This window comes from Dermacentor andersoni, chromosome 5 (genome assembly GCF_023375885.2).
Source record: "Dermacentor andersoni chromosome 5, qqDerAnde1_hic_scaffold, whole genome shotgun sequence".
NCBI lineage: Eukaryota > Metazoa > Arthropoda > Arachnida > Ixodida > Ixodidae > Dermacentor > Dermacentor andersoni.
Window position 1 is genome coordinate 30286313 of NC_092818.1, and position 24807 is coordinate 30311119.

General features: G+C 44.8%; 2 protein-coding genes and 1 long non-coding RNA gene across 7 annotated transcripts in view; 2 read left to right on the forward strand and 1 right to left on the reverse strand.

The window, feature by feature from the left end:
• LOC140212847 (uncharacterized) overlaps positions 1-14414 on the forward strand; it is a 58863-nt gene extending 44449 nt beyond the window's left edge. The window contains exon 4 of the transcript XR_011894712.1: positions 13422-14414. The gene's annotated coding sequence lies outside the window, so the exon portion shown is untranslated. The remainder of the gene's footprint in view (positions 1-13421) is intronic.
• Positions 1-23019, reverse strand: part of LOC140218454 (uncharacterized) — a 59944-nt gene extending 36925 nt beyond the window's left edge. For 4 of the 5 annotated variants that reach the window (XR_011894718.1, XR_011894716.1, XR_011894719.1 and 1 more), the window contains exons 1-3: positions 22772-23019; positions 16971-17135; positions 2326-2466 (exon numbers count right to left, since the gene is read on the reverse strand). This is a non-coding gene — a long non-coding RNA (uncharacterized lncRNA). Of the gene's footprint in view, positions 1-2325; positions 2467-5166; positions 5523-16970; positions 17136-22771 lie in introns of those variants that run through there. The other variant, XR_011894717.1, reaches the window with a different exon arrangement.
• The window catches only part of LOC126530061 (ubiquitin carboxyl-terminal hydrolase 8-like), a 652141-nt gene that overhangs the window by 111786 nt on the left and 515548 nt on the right, over positions 1-24807 (forward strand). The window lies entirely within an intron of this gene.

A 24807-nucleotide genomic window follows, 5' to 3' on the forward strand; every position in this document is an offset into this window, starting at 1 on the left:
CATGCATCACAGCGTTCATTTTTTACATCACTGGGTTTTCACGAGGACGTGACGTTTCGGGAGGGCACTTACTTCATTAGTGGTATGGTCAAAGACAAATCGTATTGTTTAGTAGAAGCTTGTCAAACAGAAGCTTGAACCTTTCAGCGGGCTTCTGTTTGGAACGTCTGAAATCTCGGAGTTTCTGGACTGCATCCTCATTGAAAAATCCTTATCAATCCACATGAGACGATTCAAACCTTTTTTAGTTTAAATGCATTTTTCAGTATGTGTTTTCTTTTTTAAGTTTAGGAATTTCACAATTATCAGCCAAGTATAGCCTTGTCTTTTCTGTCCTATTCTATGGGCACGTTCAATTTCACCAGCTGCAATGCCTAAATATTTAGAAACTAACTCAGTTACAAGCCCTTCCTTTTCCTGCCACGTCTCTGAGTCTTGCTCAATGACTGCTTTAAAGATAAGGTTGTTGTGACGCAATCTGTTACTGAGGTCGTCTACCACCAAACTTCTGTTGCAATTGTCCTGATTTTATGCTTTCCAGTTTGTCCTGGGTGTCAAGCATATGAATTACCTCGTGACGCCAGAGGTTCCTTCCATTTAGGAAAGGAGTTCAGTAACATTCGTTTGGACGTCTTTTACTTTCCCTAGGATGTCTTTCTGAAATTTTCCATTACAGGCTGCCGTATCCTTGAAAATGGGTTGATAATGACATTGGGCTGCGTGGAGATGAGCAAGTGATACAATGCTTAAGCGTACTTAAGTCCCAGAGGAGTTTCTGCATGAATTTTTCAATTGTTTATGAAGGTTTCTTACCTATTCAAAGAAAAGTGTTTGCAACATACTGACGTGGTACTAATTGGCTGCTGCTGGCTGTTGGCCTTGGTGTCTTCCTTTGCTGTTGAGCAGCATTTAGTGAGTGCACAGTAATAATGAGCTGCACCAAATGGCTACACATTACTGCTGTACTACTCGAACTATTCCAAAAGGGCCAATTTTTCTGCTCCAACATGCACCATGACTACTTATTTCCTAGCCCAAATCCTTAACTGGCTAGGCCACCGCTGCATGCTGACACACCACCCACTGTGGGTGTGGGCTGTATTAGCCAAGTCTCAGTAAGACAAAAATAGCTGTGGCACTGTTCTTTTTGAGCTTTGTTATTTAATGAAAAGGCTTTGAATTCAGGCCACCAGTGCCACAATAAAGTATTCCTATTCCAGCCGCACTACTTGTTAGAGCTGCATGCCACCTGCATTACTAGCTGGGCCAGTCACTTGAAATCGGTGGACTATAAGGTTAGAGTAGAATCAAACAGAAGACATTTTTTTGATATACTGGCTTTGGACGTCCCCAAATTTTTGGGATGGGCCTGCTATAAATTTTACGTATTCATAACATGGGAAGGTTATGACGACATGTAACCCAGGCAGGCAATGCTTTTGGAAACGAACTTTAAACTTTGCCACTCCGACAGTGGTGAATAGAGTGATCTGTTGTCATGTTGAGCAGTACTGCTCAACATCTGACCGCTGGATGTATTGTGTCACTGTTCATTATTTATTACATGTGCTTATAACATGTGCTCCAAAAAGATGTTCCAATCATTGGTGCAATCTACTAATACCAGCTACTTTTGCAATGTCTCTGTAGGCATCTCTTTAAATCTTTTTATGTCTAACACGATACACGAGGACTCCTCTGCAATCACTGACACAGAAATAGTACAGTGTAGTTCTAAAACAAATGTGCTTAACTCATATTGGTGACAACAAATAGTTTAACATTGGTGCTGTCATAGGTCTGGTTTGCGATTACAGCCGATGTCTTGTGGTTGATTATAGGAGTTCTTTAACAGCAAGGTCCAGCATTACTAGAGCTTTGTTTAAAGGGCAGCCACTTGGACAGTGGTACGCTTGGACTTGGGTGTAAGTAGTTTAATATTGATGCATAGGCTTTGAGGTGACCAGGGTCAGGCTAGTGTATATAAATTTTATCCTGTTCTATTTTCTTTCGCATCACTCGCACTTCATTCAGTGTTACTGCATAGATGGTGTGTTGAATGATAGGAAGGAAATAGAATCATATGTATAATCTTGGCCAAGATGGCCTTGGAGTATGTTTAAGCCCAACTTTAGGCACACATGATTCCCAGCTTGGGTGAGCATACCGAGATAACTGTCCAGGTTGAGGTTCATTCCGATATGCTGTTAACGCTTCTTTGAGTAATCGTATAAACATGACTGAACAAAAATCTCTGTGGTTTTTAAAAACCCATCAAAGCCAGAGACTCAGACTGGTGGTCATGATACGGGCATTTCACGATACCTTGTGAAGCATAACTTCCAGACCGGTGACAGACGAAGTAGAAATGCTTCTTTTTCAGGTGGCCGCAAGTCTCTGTACCTGTCCTTGCAATGAAGTGACTGCGTGCGTCTTTCTCCACCTTTTCCTTCTATGACTTGAAAGCTGATCAGGATAATAAAATAAAGCAAATGTTACATGTATGCAGTGTGTCAAGGGGAATCAGTTTATTGTAAGCCCACGTTGGCTGTGCAGAATATCTTATGGGGTAATTTAGAAGAAGAAAGAAGATTAAGTACCCTGGACACTTGTATGTTCAGTCTGCATTTCAGGGTGTGTAATGCACAGAACTAGCGTTAAAAGTTGAATCGTAGACATGTTGAGGAACTCAGTAGTTATGAAGAAGAGGTTCAGTGACTTCTTTTCTCTTTTCCTTATGAGGATCAAGCATTTGTTTTTCTCAGGGCAAAATTTTGGAGCGAAGCGTAATGCAATTGAAGAAAAAGAAGATTTAAAAAAGTGACAAGAATGATGTTGCTTCTTGTACATTTTTAAACTATGCTTTGTTTGAGTACATTTTGCAGCTTTCATACAGAGATCAAACTCCTGCGAAGACAGTATGTATAGAAACTGTAAGCTAATTTGCTTTATTAATTTGAGGTTGACACTGTGACATGGCGTCTAATTATAGCAGCACAAAGTGACTGACATCAAAATTTTTTTCGTGAGCAACGCCAAGAACTGCATGAAATGACAACTGAAAATGACAACTCTACATCTCACAAATTTCCGTTCTGAACGAGAAAGAAAATACAGAGAATCATACCTTATCTATAAGTTCAAGGCATTGCAACAAATAGGCATAAACATTTCAAAAGGAGCTTTATAATCTATCTGCTATGCTAAATTTCAAGCTATAGGCAACAACACTTAGTTTGGTTTCTTGGCGTATCCTTCTTTTTTTCTTTCCTCTTCTTTTTCTCAGCCGGCGTGTCAGACGCCGTTGACATGCCGGCTAACACGCGTGCGTTGGCACGTGGTTGACACCATGTTTTCCCCGTGTTTTAACTGAACAATTAGTAGATTTAAATTTTTTGCACATTGGGGATTCAGGAAATATAAAACTTCGACAGGAGCTATCATTAGAACTAGTGTACAGTACTTCTAGCACTTCTTTAATCAAACAATGCAAAATTTGCGCTTTGGTTGACTCAGCTTTTACTTATTGTGTTAAGATTGATATGAAGTGCTACTTTGTTTTTTCTGCTGTGTGTACATGTTTTTAGACGCAATCCTTTCCATTGTATGGAGTTCTCGCTCACACAAAGCCATGTACTCGATTGCAGATCGACCTTAGGCAGAAGTGCAATCTCATACCTGTGCACTTGCCTCTATTCATTAGTGTGCAATACCGCGCAAGCCTGTGCATAACTATACGACGACTGTAAAGCATATGAAAGCTCCAGCACCAGTTTAAGGCACAAGATTAGACCAGATTTCTTGAACAGAAAAGCTGATTTAACACATTATTAATGTACAAGGAGGCTTGTCCATGCTACCTAACCTGACAACTATTGCTTCTAGACCCTAAAGAATGCAGTAAAAAAAAAAAAAGTAGGTGCTTGCTGCAATGGGGAGAAACAAATTTTTCCTGTACCATACTATAGGTGCTTACCCATTTCCAAGTTTGCAAAGCGAGTGCTTTCCTGCATGGCATGGCCACCACTATGGCTAATATTCATGCTACCAAATCTGCATATATTGTATCGCATGGTTTACCTTACAGAAGTTGGGAACTATAAGCAGGGTTCATACTTTGTATATTTGTTTTCTTTCTTTCATTAGTTAAAGTAAAAATAGCAAATCATTAACTTCATTCATGCTCCTCCAGTCACTTTTCTTTTATAGAATGTATTCTAGGGTTTTATGCGCTAAAACCACGATTTGATTATGAGGCATGCCATAGTGGCGCAGTCCGGATTAATTTTGACCACGAGGGGATCTTTAAAGGGACACTAAAGCGAAACAATAAATCAGTTTAGACTAATGAAGCATTGTTTGAGAACCCTGCAGGCAGTCATTTCAAAAAAATAGTTTGATTATTAGATGAGAAAATGAAGGTCCAAGTATCAGTATTTGAATTTCGCGCCGAAACCCCAGCACCGGTACGTTAGCGTGACGTCAGGGATTCCAAAGTATGTTTTCGCATTTGGGCCGCGTTGGCTGAATAAAGGTTCCTGAAACTTGCCATGTTTAATATTTGGTTCCTTTAGAACTCAATATAGTCAATCTGTACCGCTATATATAATTAGTAGGCCCTAGAAGATGCCATCAAAATCCACGACGTCACAGCCCCCAGGTGCGGGAACTCATGTAGGCGTCGCCACCCGTATTTCGTTCTTGCGCTTTTTCTGGCTTACCAAACGTCTTATCATTGTAACAGTGGTGTTTTTGGTGTTGTAGAACGGTAATTTACTGATGCAGAAGAAATAATTTTTCACTTTAGTGTCCCTTTAACGTGCCACACAGGCGTTTCTTGCATTTCGCTCCCATCTAAATGCGGCCACCGCGGCGGGTACATTTTTTTAAACTTAAATATGCGATTCCTAAAAAAGATCCATCAGCAATGATTCTGCGTTGCTTCGATTCAAAACAGCAATGATAAGCATGCAATTTAATGAATGATGGTATAAGTTGCAGCTAGTGCATGGTCAGATAAAATGTTAAGCATGAAAGCACCATAAATGAGCACATTTCAAGCAATAAGTGAACAAGTGAATCGTTCACTCTGCAAGCCCGTAATGCAAAAATAACAGGTGCAGCGGTAATCACGCGTTGCTTTGAGAGAATAAGCAAGTGTCTTACCTGGCATTGTCAGAAAGTGATACCTCTCATATTCCGGCTCGAAGAAATGCACGCTGATATGGCGGTACTCCAGTTCTTTCAAAGTCAGGGCTACTTCACACTCGTCGCAGTTGTACTTCGGGTGAGTGATTTTGTGCACAAGTTTTATGTGCCTCTGCAGACTGCGATTGTTCGCTAACCGCCGGTCGCAGTACTGACATTCAAAGGAAGCAACTTTCGCCATTGCGAGACCGCGAAGAGAAGCATGGGGTTTCCTAAAAACCGATTACGTAACTATGCTCAGTGCGTGCAAGCGGGCCTTTTATATCTGCGGGTGCTCTGACCATGGAGGAAAGAAAAAGCTGAGAGATGCTGACGTCACTCTTTGCGAAGCATGAGTGACGTCAGAAGGCGTGGCAGATATCCTCTCTTGTGCATCTCTCTCTCCTCCGGCCCGCAACCACGCACGAACTGCGTGGGCTGCACGGGCGTGCCTGTAGCAATCCGAAAGCATCTACTATTCTGACAAAAGATGCAATCGCGATGTAACGTTGGCGAAGTCTGAGTATTCTGCCCTGGCATTGAAACAAGTTTAAAATAAACTCCTCACATTAGACCGTCATGTTGGACTCCGCAAAAGTTGCGGGATTTTGTGAAAAGCAATATGGTTTATTGGTCCAGCCAACTGAAACTGTCCTGATGGCTTTTAGACCCACCATGTTGTATTAGTGGTTTTGGCGTTGCGCTGCGAAAGTTAGGTTGTGGGATCACATCTCTGTCGTGGAGGCCGCATTTCGACGGCGTTCGACGAAGTAAAAATGCAATGCCCGTGTACCGTACGTTGAATACATGTTAACGAATCCCGCGCGGTGAAAATTAATCCGCAGTTCACCGCTACGGTGTGCCTCATTATCAGTTCTCGGCTTTGGCACGTGAAGTGTCAAAATTTGAATGTTTGATTAACCGCAGGTACGGTGGCTGCCTAGTTCCTGCGTCATTTTAGATTACCTTTATCGTTCATTTCTACCTTCGTTTCCTCTGTTTGGGCTGCCTGGGGCTAGACCATAGTGGTTATGGCTAAACGCGGCGATGAAAAAATCAACGAGTCTAGAAGTTCAGGACAACATTCATTTGGGCTAGATGGTGCATACTTGATTTAGAAAGGAACAGCGCCAACGAAGACGTTCACAAGTGGGGAGAACGACACAGGACAAGCACCATGTTAAAATTGGCTTCAAGGCGCTGTCAATACAGGCTAAGAAAATGTTAGTAAGCACCGGGGCTATGCAGGATCCAATACAAATCCCTTGTCTTTGTCGATAAAACTTGTTCTCGAAAGAGATTAACGTCACATCAAGGTAAAATTCTAGCATTTTCATAAAATTATATATTGACACGCCAGAGGAGTTTTGGAACTCCACTGCACCGTTACTTTCTATAGCATCTCTGACAGAACGAAATAAGGCATCGTGGGGCACAGAGGAAAACAAGTCTTCAACGTCTACTGAAAACACATAACCATTGGAAGTACATTCCTCAAGAAACCTAACAACATCTTTTGAACTCTTTGTGGCGTACGGATCTTGAACTTTAAGGTATGTAAGGTGCTTTTGAAGAAACTTGCTTAACACAATCAGCCAAGTTCCATTTTCGCTGACCACTGTTCTGAATGGCACGGACAGTTTGTGCGTTTTGGCCGTAAAGAACATGGAAAGGGCATTGCTTTTGCTGTTACCAATGTCATTGGCCAGCGTGCTCAGATCTAATTCTTTGCACATCGCAGCCGCCTTGCCTCTCACTCGCGTCGCACTAGCTTTCAGAGGGATGAAGTTCTTTGCAATTGCTTCGCCGGCTCTTTTTTGAAACTCTTCCTCGGTGAGCACCACAAACCCACCATCCTTGTCAGCTTGAAGAAGCCGGAGTCTATTCTTCCTGAAATACGACACGACTTTTCCCATAGAATCTTTGCTAGTCAACGTGTTAGTGCTGGTCGTAGATCTTATAAGCGTATCCACACCATCCAGAAGGCATCTTTCACGGTTTTCTTCCAACGCCTTTCCTGCTATGCGCCTATTAAGCGCCAGGAACTCATGTGCTTCTATCCGTGGCTCGTGGCTGAATTTCGGACCTTTGTTCAACACATGCCTGACATCGTTGGGAAGATCAACGTCTCCGATGACCGTCACCAGCCTTTCCGGGGGCTTCTTGTCCTTTTTCAGAGAAGACGACTTAAACACTGGTTCAGTGTCTGAGCCCATCAAAATATATATGTGTATATATATATTATAGAGAGAGAGAGAAAGAACAGCGCATTAGTAACTCCCAGTTATGGATATCCATACATTTGTTCCCGCGCGCAGGCATCATGTAATGAATGATTGTAGACCAAAAAATATTTCGCGTTTCTTTTCGGATAAATACATGAACATTAATAATGCCTTGGTTTTCATACTTATTAGGAAGTAAAGGAACATTACAGGTTAGCGATTGCATTAGATAAATTGTTAGCCTTTTTGGCACGAGCCATCTATCCTGGCTGTAGTCCCGACAGTGATTTTACAAGTGAAGAGACTTTGTTAGAGGAAAAAAATATGAATAGAGTAAAGGAAAGCCATACAGATCTGGCAGTTTGAAATCACGTTAAATTTGGTGAAAAGTGGTGATGTTGTGTGGAGGTATGGAACGTTAGCAATAATTCCGACGTGCACGTTTCTGAAGAAAAAGCTTGTGTTAGTGTTCACAGTGGTGCCCCACACATGCATGCAGTAGTTAATATGAGACGCAAATAGTGCCTGGTAAATTTGTAATTTCAACTGTTCTGGAAAGAAATAATATTTTTAAGGCCGTTGTGGCTGGAGCATCCCAATGAAGTGGAAAGGAGCGCGTTCGCTTTAGGAATGACATCGCAAGCCTCCAGACCAGAGACAAACAGGCTGGTATCATCCACATATAGAATGGTTGTTGCCTCGCTTTCTGCAAGGGTTCATCGAGCAATAAGGTTCCCAAAGAGCTCCAGCCGCACGGGAAGGTGCGAGGTGAAATCCGGCAACACTCATGCAGGCGGCTGTTCCCCCACTCTCCATTCCCCCCAGCCGCACTTTGCTTCGCTGCACCGCTCATTCTTGGCTCAGCAGCCGTCCGATATGGAGGTTCCCATTGTTGATCGCGCCAAGTACGAGATTTGTTCCGCAATTCGCTTTTTGCACGCCAAGGGGACTCCCCCGTGGATATTCATCATCAGTTGACAGAGGTGTATGGCGACAAGTGCATGTCCGTTCAACACATCCGAAAGTGGTTTAGGGAGTTTAGTGCCGGTTGAAAGAAAGTCCACGATGAAGAACGGAGTGGAAGACCATCAGTTTCGAAGGTGGTTATCAAGATAGCCCAACGCAAAGTGCTTCGGAAGAGGAGGATCAACATCTGTGAACTTATTGCTCAGATTCCTGGAAGTTCTTACGGTACAGTGGAAAGAGCTTTGACTAAGTAGTCAAGAGTTCGACGAAAGTTCGTCTGGTCAGGTAACATGATGATGAAGAAATTGCGGCCACTGACCAAGTCAAGGTGAAAAAACACACAGAGACGTTTCGGGACCCGTACGGGTTCCTTGGTCACACTAAAAGCGGGCAAGAACCGCGAGTCGTTTTTATGGCAGAATGTGACGTAGGGAACGGGTGTAGTTAGCGGGAAGATTGCCATCAGTCCTGTTGATAGTGTTGTCAGTAGTTTGAATAAATAAAGATTCTAACAAGAGTCGCGTCATCGAATTCTTTTCCTTAGCTATTATAGCAGTGTTTTCCCAATCGATGCGGTGACTGCGATTATCGGCGTGTTCGGCAAGGGCGTTCGAGACTTTTTTCTTGTTGGACACGTCCCTTTGGTGCTCTTTTAGTCTTCTCGTGAATTTGCCGGTTTCACCGATGTAGCTGCAGCTGCAGTCTGCGCATGGTACCTTGTATATGACACCGGGATAATTCTTGCTTTCAAGCCGATCCTTTACGTTAACAAGCTGATTTCTCAGCTTGTTGGATGGCATGTGGGCTATTCTGAGATCGTATGTTGAGAATACGCGGCTAAGAGCTTCGCTGACGCCAGGAACATATGGGACGCCAGCGCGTTTCATGAGCGACTTGCCTTGAGACGGCTTTGGATGGAGGACGCGGGCTTCCATTTTGCCAATAAACTTCTTGGGGTACCCGTTCCTGGATAATTCGTGACGAATTCTTTTCAGTTCGTTCTGCATTTCGTGGTCACTTGAGCAGATGCGTGTGGCCCGCGTCACGAGAGATGAGACAACGGATTGCTTGTGGCAAGCCGGGTGACATGAATTGAAGTTTAAGTAATGGCCGGTATGAGTCGCCTTCCTGTGCACGGCAAATGAACGGAACTGCCATGGGTGCTTCCATTTCCGTTACTACCGCCAACTTGGTCATGGAAGTCATTGAACAGAAGGCCCTCACTGACTTCGCTCCCGCGCCGAAGGTTTTCGTCCGCTACGTAGACGACTGTTTTTGCATTGTGCGAAAGCCGGACGCTTCACGCCTCCTACGTCTTCTCAACTCAGCAGACGCAGCCCTACAATTTACCACAGAATACGAGTGTGACAACAGCCTCCCCTTCCTTGACGTCCTCGTGCGGCGAAGTGGAACGAGGCTCTCATTTGCCGTGCACAGGAAGGCGACTCATACCGGCCATTACTTAAACTTCAATTCATGTCACCCGGCTTGCCACAAGCAATCCGTTGTCTCATCTCTCGTGACGCGGGCCACACGCATCTGCTCAAGTGACCACGAAATGCAGAACGAACTGAAAAGAATTCGTCACGAATTATCCAGGAACGGGTACCCCAAGAAGTTTATTGGCAAAATGGAAGCCCGCGTCCTCCATCCAAAGCCGTCTCAAGGCAAGTCGCTCATGAAATGCGCTGGCGTCCCATATGTTCCTGGCGTCAGCGAAGCTCTTAGCCGCGTATTCTCAACATACGATCTCAGAATAGCCCACATGCCATCCAACAAGCTGAGAAATCAGCTTGTTAACGTAAAGGATCGGCTTGAAAGCAAGAATTATCCCGGTGTCATATACAAGGTACCATGCGCAGACTGCAGCTGCAGCTACATCGGTGAAACCGGCAAATTCACGAGAAGACTAAAAGAGCACCAAAGGGACGTGTCCAACAAGAAAAAAGTCTCGAACGCCCTTGCCGAACACGCCGATAATCGCAGTCACCGCATCGATTGGGAAAACGCTGCTATAATAGCTAAGGAAAAGAATTCGATGACGCGACTCTTGTTAGAATCTTTATTTATTCAAACTACTGACAACACTATCAACAGGACTGATGGCAATCTTCCCGCTAACTACACCAGTTCCCTACGTCACATTCTGCCATAAAAACGACTCGCGGTTCTTGCCCGCTTTTAGTGTGACCAAGGAACCCGTACGGGTCCCGAAACGTCTCTGTGTTTTTTCACCTTGACTTGGTCAGTGGCCGCAATTTCTTCATCAGCTTTGACTAAAGTATTGGGGTATCAGAAGTGTTGTGCTCAATGGATACCGCGGCTATTGACATCAGACTACAAGGAGAAACGCCTTGACTGTGCTCGCCAGTTTCTTCAAAATTGTCAAGAAGATAAGGAAGGATTGTTGGACTCCATTTTTATGGGAGACAAAAAGTGGGTGTTTCATTTCACTCCTGATATGAAATAAAAATCCCAAGAGTGGCGTCACCCAGAGTCACCAGTCGCAAAGAAGTTCAAACTCCTTCTGCTGGCAAAGTCATGGCCACTGTTTTTTGGGATCATAAGGGAGTACTGCTGATCGATTTAATGGAACGTGGGACAACAATCAACTCTGAGAGTTATTGTGCAACACTATGAAAACTCAGGCAAGCTATTCAGAACTGCCGGCGAGGACAACTGGCAGCCAGTGTAACACTGCTTCACGACAACGCCCGACCTGACGTCTCCTGTCAAACCCAGGAACTTTTGACAAACTTTGGGTCGACTGTCATGCCCCACCCACCGTACAGTCCGGACCTTGCACCTAGTGATTATCACTTGTTCCCCAAGCTAAAGGAACATTTGAGTAGCCAACGCTTCCGGAGCGATGAAGTCGAAGAGGTGAAATGCTTCCTCAATGGGTCGGCGGCAGACTTCTACGACACTGGGATACAGAAATTGGAGCAGTGTATACAAAAATGCATAGAAAAAGATGGCGATTATGTAAGTTTCATCTTTCCAATAATGTAAATTTCTATGAGAATAAACAATGTTCTCTACTTCTAAAATTGATGGGAGCCTTATTTCTGGATCAACCCTCGTATGTCTATCATGTCATTAACGTAAATGTCGAAGGGGACCTAAAATGCTGCCCTGTGGGACACCTAACAATATTGCCGTCCGAGGAAATACTATTTCCAATGACAACGCATTGCCTGCAATCAAGCAGATACGAACACAACAAAATATGTCATTCCATGTACACCGTTGGCAGTCAACTCTGTTAATAGAATCTTGTGTTGCTGACTGTCAAAATCCTTGCTGTAGTCAATAAATATCCGGACTACTAGGTTTCATTTTTCTAGCTTCTTGATTAACACCTGCTGAACAAGCAGTGCAGTTTCGGTAGAGCAGGTCATCAAAGCTGTTTCTCCATCGCCAGGGTTTGTGTCATGATCTCCAACCATGATTCCTCGCTCCTTTGTGCCCTCCAGAGGGGCACGGTCATGGCCCCCCAAACAAGGGGCTTAAATCACCACAGCAATGAAATTGCAATTTTTCGCTTTTAATATGCTTCAGTGCAATACATTGCATAAGCTTCCCTGCTTAACTCAACTGTAATGCGGCAGAGGTGACTTTAGGAACACTTTCTAGACATGCCAAACAATATGTGCATTCTGGTCAGAACTACACCTGACTTAACATTCCGACACGTCGGCATATGGATGGCCCTTGTGCAGTTTAAGAGCACGAATACGCATGCTGGTTGTGGCTTGAGGAAATGTGATTTCTTAAACAAGTTTCAATGCCAATGCCCTAGACCGAGCTTCACCGCAATGCAGTTGTGTTATGCACTGGAGCTTCTGTAATGTATTGCGGTCCATCACTGCAGCAACGTCAGAACCAGCTTTGAATGGGTGTCATGTGAGTTATTAGATGTCTCGGTGCTCATACTGTGACAGATGACGGCACATGTGCGCATGTATAGTCGGGAACATGTGCAAGGCTGTGTTGCAGTCTCGTATATGGAGCTTGCAAGATGGGCGAAGCAAGGGCCTAAATCACCACAATCCTGCCGGAAATAGCTCTAAATCCCTGCCTGTACACTTCTTAAGGGTTTCGGTGCTTTTACCGTAACCGGAGATTGCACATATAATACTATATTTTCAAAACTGAGCTCATTGGAACATCTTCCTGTTCATGCTATGCACACAAAAATGAGGAATAAGGGAAAAATTATGCAGATCCCACACCCTGTGGGAATTGATGTAAGTGAAGCTTTCCATGCTGGATGCTCTGATTGACGATAATTAGCAGTGTTGACGGCTAAAGCTTAATTTCTTCAACGTTTAGGCTAACACGAGATTGGCGAATTGATGTTAAACGTTACCTTGTGGGCACCACTGCTGTTTGTCTGCGTAATAGGCAGAACACACAGGGAGAGGTGCTTGCATGAGGCATTGTTGTGGGCCATATCTTATAACCTGAGAGGGCTGAAAGTTGTCATTTCCTCATATGGCACATCGCGTTATGGCAGAAGTTTTAAACTTGAATTGGATTATGGGGCTGTACGTGCCAAAACGACACTCAGATTATGAAGCACGGCATAGTGGCAGACTCCAGATTAATTTTGACACCGTGATGTTCTTTAATGTGTCCCAAAATCTAAGTGCACATGGGTTTTCTATTTCGCCCCCGTCGAAATGTGGCTCCTGCGATTGGGATCAAATCCATGACCTCTCGCAATGCCATAGCAGCAGAGCTAATGCAGCGGGCACAGAAGTGTTGATTTGACGGTCAACCACTTCTGTAGTGTTTCCTGGACGCTGCAGTGTGCTTTAATGCGGCTCTGCTTCTGCACGCCCTGTGTGAATTGCCCGCTTGACATATTTTCATTGTGTTTATTTTTTCAGAAATAGCAGCAACGTATTGTATTGTGCCTTGAACATAAGCACACCGCAACCGCTGTTGTATGTTAGTGGAGTTTCCTTGCCTTCTCATGTCACTTCCCCCATCTTATATGGGAACTGCCTCTTCTCCTCCCTCTTCTTCTCTCTACAGTTCTATCTGTGTCCCCTCTCGCCTCGCACATAAGCGCTGCAGTTTCTTCAGTGCTTCTGAGGGGAGTCACGGATAATTGCAGCTGTCAGGTGGCTAATGTGACAACGGCCAGGGAGCTCCAGAGGGCATTGTGCACATTCGATGCGGTGGGGTGAAAGCAAGCTTCTCCCATCTCCTTTCCTCTCTTACTTGTGCCTGTCATGTATATACAGACTCTGAACACCCCCCCTCCCCCCCGACGTGGTGTGTGTGACATCAGCAGCAGTCCACAGCAGCAGCTGGAGTGGGAAAGTCAAAGGAAGAGACAAAGAAAGCTTCACTTTAAAACAAAATGCGTAAAGGTTTCTATGCTTACCCAATGAGGAAACCCGTCCGTCACGTAAGATGATTGCTTTCAAGATAAGGCCCGCATGAGCGAGCGAATTGTAAGATCGGGCCTGCGCAGCCGTGCCATAAGCAGCGGCCGCTGATGTACAGTTGATAATGGTTTGCATCGAGAGGAGGCAGCATCATTGACCACATCTACTTATGACGTCTACCTAACGTGACACTGTTCAATTATGTCACGTAGAACAGCACGCATTGGCCAATGCTCATCTTCCATGAAGCAGCAACATCATCCAAATGCACCATGATATAAAAGGAGTGAACAGTGCTACTACTGGCCTCTGCTTCATACTCATGCTGGTCTCAGTTTAACATTTCGGTGTTGCAAATGCGCTTCTCCATTTCATGATTTTTTTCGTGGCGTTTCTCGCAATTATATGAAACGCAGCAGCATATGACGACAAAACAGTAGGTGATCAGTCGCAAATGCTTATGCATCATTTAGATAACTCCCACAGGATACTCTGCATGTAATTTTATCTTTTTCCACTTTCAGTATGCTTCAGCGCTATGGTATGCTTGACCGCGTAACCTTGCTATGTCCAGTGTTTGTGACCCCTTCCCACTGTTGGTATACTTCATCACAATGCTAAGTGCATGGTTGAATGCGTAACACCACTGAATTGGGATGAAGTTAACTTATTGGTCTGACATTACAGTTTTAATTTAGCGTACGCAACTATAGCGTATGCTATACGCTAAAGTATATATAGCGTATGCTAAGCAGCACACATTTCTTTAGGTTGAGTTGGCCTGTGAGATGTTCAGATCTTAGAGGCCATGTGCCGTCATTGCGGCTATCTCCCGACTGTAGCTATAGGTGGTGCTAACATGTCGGATGTTTCTTTCGTTAGGTTACAACTCACTCGAAACGAGAAGCGATCTCGAAAACACCACAAGGTTATCCATAATACTCTGTCGTCGAAGCAGCCTGAGACTAAGCGAAAGCCATTTACACAGTCAGTTGCAAAGAACGAAGTCCATTTTACAAAAGCAACGCCAAATTCAATTCGAAGCTGGCAGCCGGGGCCGCCGCCATGTTTCACGCAAATTCCACAAACCACGCAAAGACACTAATGCTAAATCTGAGAAACAGTGCGCGTACGCTATACGCAATGGGTCGTTTAGCGTTCTGCGCATGCGCAGTGATGACCCACTATTTTATAGCGTACGCTAAACTAAAACTGTCTATTATGCAGCACATTTTAGATGCTTGCTGGTTTTAAAGTCCGAAAGCTGAGATAGTACAACAGCGTCGCACACTATCACATGAGGAAAACGAACTGCTGCATGCAGCAAGTAGCGTCAGCATAAGCACTAGATTACAGTTGAACAGCTCTACAATGAAGACCACAATTAATTTGCCTGTAAAACAAAGAAACTTATGCGTCCCTGACGGCTGATTTACGTTTATAAAACGAATGCCGCACCAGTGCCGCCACTGCCCCGCGAAGATGTCACCAGGGTAAGCTGTGCGCTAGCGCTAACAGCAGTGTATTTGAAGAGCGTGCTGATATTACTAGTTCTGTTGCCTTGCTCCAGGATTCACTCACCTCGTATGCTACTTGTTGTGACGGATCAACGGCTGACGAATGCATGGATAGGCCGCGAATGTCAACGAAGGCGACCAAAAATTTTGCAGCAAGGGAGGCTTAGGGGCACTAGACAATCGGGGGCTTTGCTTTGCATGGTTCCTGCATTTGGTTGGAGAGCAAGCTGGGAACCTCAATGGAGCATAGGGTGGCTACAGTAGAACGTGCTGTCAGGGATATTTTGCAGAGAAAAATTAGCGGTCTATTTCATTAAGTCTCCCTTGAATTCTTGTTAAAGATTTTCTTTTGTTGAAAGTGCTTAGCTATTGTGAGCAGTGAGCTGCGCAACCTTTAAAACAAAGTGACCTGCATAGCAAAGGATTTTGAAGGTGCGAGCACTTTGTTAAAAAGGCGTTTGACTACATAGATACATTCAGAGCAGCGCTTTCTACCCTTTAGCCCATGCAGAATTTGTAGGTCCTATTTGCGCCACCAGGATCTGCCGATGTACTGCAGTGAAGCCTTTAATATGTGTCCCAATGTCCAATGCTACGGAGTTCAACATATCCATTTAATGTCTGAGCAAGTTTGATGTATGAAGTTTCATATACATGTAATTCTCTTGGTGATTCACCACCTGTTATTTAAGCAGTAATTCTATTTATAATTGTTTCATATAACAAGGTTTAATTGTAATGAATTATTGCTATACGACATTCTTTCCATTACTATAACTAATACTCTCAAGCTTGGAATCTCCCAGCTTCCTCATACAGTTGGCCAATGTGACAGTGCACCTGACACAACAAGCCATGTCGTACCCTTACTCTGTGCATATTCACAGCCCATGCAAGCTTGTGCTGAAAGCTTGTTGCTGCTTGCAGAGGTAAACGTTTCACTTGACTGTTGTAATGATCTCGCTGACTATGTGATGGAATAAACAGTTACTCCACAATAAAACATAGTATGAGGCCATTTTGTAAACATGAGCTTGAAGTAAAACTGTGCCATGCATCGTCGAAAAAGGAAAACAACATTACAGGGATGAGCATACTTATCGTGGGCTTGTCTCTATAGCTTTTATGTCTTGCTTTGTCCACATTATGCTGCACAGTTTTAGTTGAAGTGGTTATTGGCTGGCAGACGTCTTCCCATCATGTTACTACGAGTTTTGATGAAAGCAGTCTTGGCCAGCCTCTCTACCCCTGGTTCTCTGGCTTAGGTGCTGGTGCCTCCAGTAGTTCAGATTTGAATGGGTGCAAATTAATTTTCCCTCTCAGTGAAATCATACCAACTTTCCCAGGTTACCGGGCTTCTACAATTCCTCCTAAGTTGAACTTGTTCAACAGCTTTACAGAGTACTTTAAGTAGGCAGTGTATTCTATGTCGTAGGGCAAACAGAAAATTAGCATAAGCACTCTTGCTTTCAGGCTGCCATAGACTTCGAGTTAAAAGTGCAGTCGAGATCAACATGTCCAACCTTGACCCCTCCAGCCAATGTGCCAGCCTTTCCTATGAGCCACTACTTGCGAAGGTGAACATACCTTCTTTGTTCCATGCAAAACGTTTTGTTAACTGTTTCCAGGAAAAAGTAGTTCAAGCATAAATGGCCAACGCATGCTCTTCATACCAGGTTGCCATGGATAATGGAGACGATAGGAAAGTACAGGCCAGCGTCGCTGTCCCAGATCCATCCGGCAGCTTTTCTGTCACAGGTCCATGTGTCCTAACTGCTGGTCTTCAATGGGAGTTGACACTGTCTCCTTCTATAGCGGGCATTTTCTGACATGCTCTTCTGTGGGAGAATGCCCCATTCATAAAAAGAAACAACAAAGATTGGACACAAAATGGTGCAGCTCATTAAAAAAAAATTACTTGCTGGGTTCGCCACTGGGCCGTATGCGTCGGCGCTCGTGACTCGACAAAAAGCAGCCGCAGTGGCACGCGCAAGCTCAGGCTTCACATAGTTTCGCGCCCATCGCAAGAGGGGCACCTCACGGCTACATTCGGATATCGCCGGCGCACAAGGAGGAAGTGCAGAAACATGCACGCTTGCAGTCTCAGAGGGACGCGCATGCGTGCAAACTCGATACCATGGGTGCACAGCTAGAAGGGAAGAAGGGTCGTTTTGCCACACGCTTGCGCACCCTGTAACATTTTGTGGGCGAGTGTACATGCTAGACATGTTGTCTGTAGTGCTTATTTTTGAAATGTGATCCTTTGGGATGTATAATACATATAATATGCATCTTAGCTTTGTTGTGCATTAAGAAGAATTTATTTTATAAATACTATATAATTATCTGAAAAGATGAATGTTTCTTTAGATTTCACACATTTCTTTTGCTACATTGTAAATGTATATCCTAATAGATTAGTGTTTCGTATGTTATACGTTTGCCGATAGGAGACTTACTGCTGCCATGCGAGGGCCTTCAGGCACATTAAAGCTGTATGTTGCAGCTTTTCGCCTGGAGGACACCCAACAAAGTTTGTTGGAAATAAAACCATTTCTGGTATGGTAAGTCTAAAATTCTATTTCAAGTCGCTGCCTCTAGAACCTTCGTGCCAACCGCCATATTGGCAAGGCTGTGTGATGTCTGGGAATAAGGCTGCTTCGATGGATTTCAAGACCAGATAGCAGCCTTCCTTCACACACTCTGGCACCAAAAAGGGCAGCACAGGTGTCAGTGTTACTTGTGCTACAATTCCTTCACTTGTGCTATAAATAGCAGCAGCAAACTGCCAAGATGCAAAAGCAAAACAATGAATGAGGGCCATAACGTATTTCCCAGCTCCTGAAATCAGTTCCAGTTTTTGCAGTAGACAAAAGCATGACCTTCAAGATCAGCTTCAATTACCAGTGGGAACAGTTTCCGAGGGTGCCAATTCATTTCATCAAGACTCGGTGTTGCCACACTGCTTTTGATTGAAGTGTGAGAAAAAAATATTGAAGTGAACGTTTTCTAACACATTGAATGCAGTCAAATTTTCTTTCTGTTATGCTTTCCTTTTATTTCAAAGCAAAAAAAACCAAAAATCTAAGAAAGCAAGAAGCAAAACAGAAAGAAAAATATCTCAGTATAGGGCATCATTGCACAGTGTTGTGAAACCAGATGTGCACGCCTGTGAGGGTGATGATTGGCCAAGTGTGTGCACTATACATTCAGTGATGCTACAGGCATGCACACTGCTGTTTGAGTTTCATTTGACGCTGATAGTACATCCACACAATGTAGCCACAGGGACAAGCAAGCAGTCAAGTGAAGCTTCTTGAGATCATGTTTAGTTGGATCATGCAAATAAAATGCATTAATTAATCATATGCCATGGAAGATACAAGCACAAGTACACAAATTACTGTGCATGACAGGAGTGGCTGCGAAGATGTATAAGGCTCACACAAAGGCCGGACAGCAGACAAAGGACGATGATATTTAACTAATTTCGCCAGGAAAAATGACTTCGAAGTTTGTGCATTAAGTACGAAGAAAATCCGAGGATACCTAAGCACTTCTTATGAGTTGTGAATACTTTAATGTCCAACTGAACGCCACTGAGCAGTCCGAGTTATGAACTCCTCGCGGGCAAGCGGGCACGTTAAGACGCTTGGCACATATTGATTTAGCCTCACCGAGGCGCAGTTAGAACACACACAAGAGCTTGAGTAGACAAGGAACAGGTGGTAACACAGGCTTGCGAGAGGGAAGGTGATGTTTTGTCGTAGCAATGCACTCTCCCCTCGCGAAGTAGCGCAGCAGCAGATGTTCCCCTTCACTCGCTTTCCTCTGCTGAGACACGAGCCAGCAAGTGCAAGCTAGTGTCATGAGCGCGCCTCGTGTGCTCACATGGCGTCACAGTCAACGGGAAATTAGGCACCGTTTTGCTGCTACAGGTGCTGCCGGCTTTTTCACTGAAGGAACCATTTAACATTCTTGCACAAAAACCTGTCACTGACCACATAATAAACAGCAATAAAGAAATTCCGTTAAAAGTATTGCATCAAACCAGCTCAGAGCACGAAAGATTGACCAAAGCTGTCAGGCTTGGCTGCTGAAAATTAATGTCTTGTAGCAAGGTTTAACGAGCAAAAATGATATGCAAGAATACTCAGAATGATGCGAATGCTCAGATGCTAAGCTCTGCTCTTGTGCAGGAGCTTGGCAATGCAGCTGGCATAAATGCCAGTCTTCTGACTACTCTGGTTTCATGAAAAGTAGGTTATTCTGGCAAGAGTATCACTGCAACATCACTGCAGTGCATTTTTACTTCACAGTGAGTAAGTACACTTTTACTTCACTGTGTTAGATAAACAAGTCGACAGACGTTTGAAGTGGTTCAACCACGATTCGCAGCTGGAGAACAGGATAGCAACCATAGAATTCGGCGAGATGATTAGACAACAGGCAAAGGAGAGTGGACAAAAGTTGGAGGTGAAAGCTGTTCTGTTTGACTGTGACGAGGTGTAATGGAGTCGTCAAGCAACAGGCAATGGCGATGGTGCTTCCTAGCGTGCTGATATTGTTCTGGCAGCAAGGCACATAATGGTGATTACTGCATTTTACAGTGTCCCATTTTTCTTTAGATTACAAAGTATTTAAATTTGTGTATTGGTTACATTTGCAGTGACATCCAAAATCTAGATTTGTACTTGGCAAAGACAATACTTAAAAATTAAGTTCAGTGGTTTTACATGCCAAAATCACTAAATGATGATGAGGGATGCAATAATGAGAAACTCTGGATTAATTCTGACTACCTGGGTTTAACATGCACCCAATGCAAGGCGCACAGCATTTTTTGCATTTTGCCCCGATCGAAATGTGGCCGCAGGGGCTTGGATTTGATCGCACGGCCTTGGGCTTAGCAGCCAACACCAAAGCCACAGCACCAGTAACATTAAAACAAAGCAGTGATTTGATAAAGCGTGTAAGAGCACAACGGTTTTTAAGCATTGCTTCATGCTAAGGTCTAAGTTCGGTACTGTCACACAACAACCACAATAATGAGATGAACAACGGGGGTAAAATGCTAAATTAAGCTGCAAAATTATGAAGCAAAAGCCTTTGAAGCTGTGAAGTTCTTTAGGAACTTGCAAGGTGTGGACATCTGGACATGCAAAGGATGTAGCCTTTGGAAACAACTTGCCAAGTTAATTAGTTGTTTTTTACTAAAGCAATACTTCATCACAAAGCAAATAGCTATAATTTCAGTATGCTCCAAGACTGAATGCCCTATGATGAAAATTTCTATTGCATTTCTAGCAAGTTATATGGAGCAACCAAAGGTAAGAGACATTTGATGCTAGTATTCAATAAATTTCAGTTATTAGACAGCACTCGTCCAGTGCCCTTCCGTGTGTCTTCCATTGTTTCCGCACTGATTAGTAAGTATGATGCTAGTGACTGCAATAGAATACGCGAAGGCCGAGAAAATAGCAATGGCAATGAAGAGCTATTGCTTGAACAGAAAAAAAAAAGCATAGGTGTAGTGCCAAAGCAGAAAGGAGAACATGAACGAAAAGTATGTGCAAAGTCATACATGACAAGAGAAAGCAGCAGGCAAGATGTGGTGAGCAGGGGGGTGGGGGGTGGGAAGGAGTATTCTGTAAGAGCCCACCTAGTGGACTGTCCATTTCGGCCGCTACTGATTGGCTAGGGCTGCTCGTCTCCTCCTCTCACAGCTGAATCCAATCGGCAGTGGCCGAAATGGACAGCCCACTAGGTGTACTCTTACAGAATACCCCCCCCCCCCCCCAGGAGAAAATGATGAGATGGATTCTTGCCTTGTGAAGTGCAGCAACTGTTCTTCTGTTTTTTTTCTGTTCAGAGCGAACGTGAGTGAGACTGGAGATGTAATGGTGATATGAGGATTTGATGTGGAGATAAGCTGTGGTCTGGGATGAAGCACAATTTTGGTTTCCAGCTGTGGATGAATTTCCAGGAGACCCTGCAGATAAAAGTTTTTTTAGCAATTAATAATTCACGTATCTGGCGAAGGAAATCATTACAGTGAACATGCGGCATAAGCAATAGACAGCCAGGCACATATAGCAAAAGACAGTGCCACTGTAGAGGAATGGCGACAGGGAAGAGCAACAAAAAGTGATCAAGCATGTGCAGGGAGAAGGGTACAGAAAAACTACAAGGGATCACACAAAGGAGATCAGTTTGACAGTGACGACAAGAGCAGCACTTATGAGCACAAATTTCAGAAGAAAGTAGCAAATTAATTGGGTCATCAGTTGCCAAAGAGCAAGCACTTTCTGTCACGAATGCTACTGATGCCAAGCATCAGTCCTGGCGCTGTTAAGGAAGTGACGGCGCAGTTGTGGCAAGGGATAGCAGCAGGTGTCTCATAAAAATGGCAGTACCGGGCAGTACTGGGCTACAGTGAGCCAAGTGTACCAGCCTGTGCTTCTTGAAATCTGTCACCTATGTCGAGTTGAAATGTACTGCTAAAGTGGGTGTACGTCGGAAAGACTTTCTCGCCCGTGCGGCGCTCGTGCCGAGTTGGTGATGGCGGATTATTGATTTAATGAGCCATCTTTCGTCTCATTAAAGATGTTTTGGGTCTCTTTCCGGGCGAGGAATAGGGGCCATAGTGTAGACCAGGCATGCTCTCCTGGAGCAGTACCTTCGCTCGTGCAACGCTTTTTGTACGCTGCTCTCTGACTTTTAAATGGAATATTTGAATGGTCCCCTTCGATATATATAAAGGTTCTTCAGCAAAACCATGTGCAATAAATCGGTAAGCGGGAGCCGCAGAGCTAGCGAAACGGAAGCAAAGCAGTCAAGTCGGACGTACATTTAAATTAAATTATGGGGTTTTACGTGCCAAACCCACTTTCTGATTATGAGGCACGCCGTAGTGGAGGACTCCGGAAATTTCGGCCACCTGGGGTTCTTTAACATGCACCTAAACCTAAGCACACGGGTGTTTTCGCATTTCGCCCCCATCGAAATGCGGCCGCCGTGGCCGGGATCGGATGTACATTTAGACAGAGCGTTATTATAAGCTCAGGTGCTCTCGTGAGGGCTCCGTTTGCCGGTGACGTATGCCGTCCTGTCGCAGTACTGGTAAAAATCCATTATATCGTCGGGACGAAAAAAGCACCCCGCCACTTCTATAACACCAGTCGGAACACTGCGGCCGCCATCACGTTTCAGAGTGGTCTACGGCCATAAATTGCATAACGACTTTCGCTTTTCCCAGCTACAGGGTGCTAAATGTGTTTCGACATGCAGACATGCATGTTCACGCGTATCTCTTGAAGGGTGCAGTATGCGCCGATAACCAACACATGATGGACACGGCGTAATGCTTTGGCATTACGCCGTGGCATTAAGTTATCCGTTTGGTCCTCGATATCACAGGTTCACTGATCCCGTCGCACGTTCCGTATGTTACCAAAAAGCGCAACAAACCTACCGGCAACATCCAAGGAGACGCAGGAGGAACACTTATGCACGACGCACGGCACGCACGGCTTCGTCAAGAAAGGAGACATTGATTTGAAGGATCGCCAGCCGACACACGGCAAAATGCGCGCCTAGGGACAAACGCATACGAAACAAGCAAATCGGCTTCTCCTCCGTAGTACCTAGGCAAAGGGAGAAATTTCAGGCGCAAACGCCCCCAGATTTTCTCTCTCGCACCCGCTGAAACGACTGGCCAATCCCGTGAACTGGCGCTTCCTCTAATGACCGTCTCGTGGGAGGAGGGGCGTTCTTCTTCGGCGGCTGCTAAGGGGCGTTCTTCTTCGGCGGCTGCTAGGGCGCCTCGATTGCCTCCTCACCTGTCACTCCGTACAGAGTGGAGACAACCACAGCATCTACTACGGCGTTGGCCACGCGAATCGCGGACGTCGTTGTAGACGCCTTTGGCGGACGCCATAGGTATGTGTTGCCAGCGCTCGTGCCTTGAAAGCGATCTGCGACGTGGCTTTACAGCGGCTTGTTACCACTTTTTAAAGTGAAAGCTTTACTGGCCGCGAACTTGCTATTTCGCCGTGGCGGTGCTCCGAGGGGGCACATGACGTCACAACGCCCGCCTCGCCGCGGATATTTCTCTCTCTCGCTCCCTAGAGACTACTGCGCATGCGCCACTAGTAGCACCGAGCCACAGGTGTTCCGCCGCTGCGCACCGCCGCGCCTTTCCGATTTAGCCGCTTGGTATGACGTCAGACCGCCTTCCTCGTCGTTGCGCTCGCCTCCGCTCGCTTCGCCAGCTGCGTCGCATGCCTTATAACATGTCGGAGGATTGAAAAGGAGAGCTCGCATGCGCCGCAACCACAATTGAGGCGGCAGTATGGACGGCGACAATTCTGACAAGCATGAGGAGGCCTGGAATCGACATCGGAACGAGATGAAGAGGAAACGAATCGCCCAGGAAACACGAACAGCGCCGAACGACTGGCTAAATGCCACAACGTAGCTCGACAACCAGACTAACCTGGACTTGCAATCAAGATTAATCAAGGCTAATCATGGTATGCCTTAGCTTTGGCTACATATATCCTGGCATAGCCGAGCTAAGCCACTGCCAGTTTTTGCCTGAGGGACCCCCATCTGTCGTTGTAAACAACGATTCGGTCGGTCGGTCGGTCGGTCGGTCGGTCGGTCGGTCGGTCGGTCGGTCGGTCGATTGAGTTATGCTCGCCGGGACATTACCAATAACGCTGTTCTGATGCCCTTCTTTTTTTCTTCTTTTCAGGTCTGGTCGAGCCTAACAGTGGATTGGTGCTTGTTTCCGGTCAAAACATAAGAACAGCAGGCTTCGAACGTATGGGTTTCTGTCCCCAGTTTGACGCATTTTTTGCAGATCTCACGGTTTCCGAACAACTAACATACTTTGGTGCGGTAAGAATATTTTATTGAGAATATCGTCAACGTGTGCAAATATAAAACATTTTTAAAAACCTTTCCATCGCCCCAAAGCCGTCGAAGAACAATAGGACGATGCAATATAATAAGTCCTGGACAGTAGACCAAAATATTATTGAACATACTATACCTTCAGCGTAATACCGATACGTGCATAATGACCTGGGGCGTTCAGGTATCTGGCTGTAGATTTAGTGAAGAAAAGGTTTTCATATAGACAAGAATTAAGTTCACTGTTAATGGCTTTTCAGAAGATGCCAAGAGCGGAAAAAGCCATCAATTGCAGGAAGATAAGAAACCAAATTTTTATGGGCGCGTCTTTTGTCTGACCTAGGCAATGATAAATTTTCATTTTTTTTTTCACGGTACGTGTGGTTTCACTTGCATAACATATTCAATTATACAACAAGGCGACGGCGTCAACACGCTTGGGTCCAGACTGGATGGCGTGCTGCGAGAACCATGGTTCTCATGCTTCATGTAGAGGAGATTGGGCTGGCTTAGTAGCAAACTGTTTTTTGCAATTGCTGGACACTCCCAACATTTTCTACTGCTGCATCCTTTGTTGAGAATCGCGTGGTG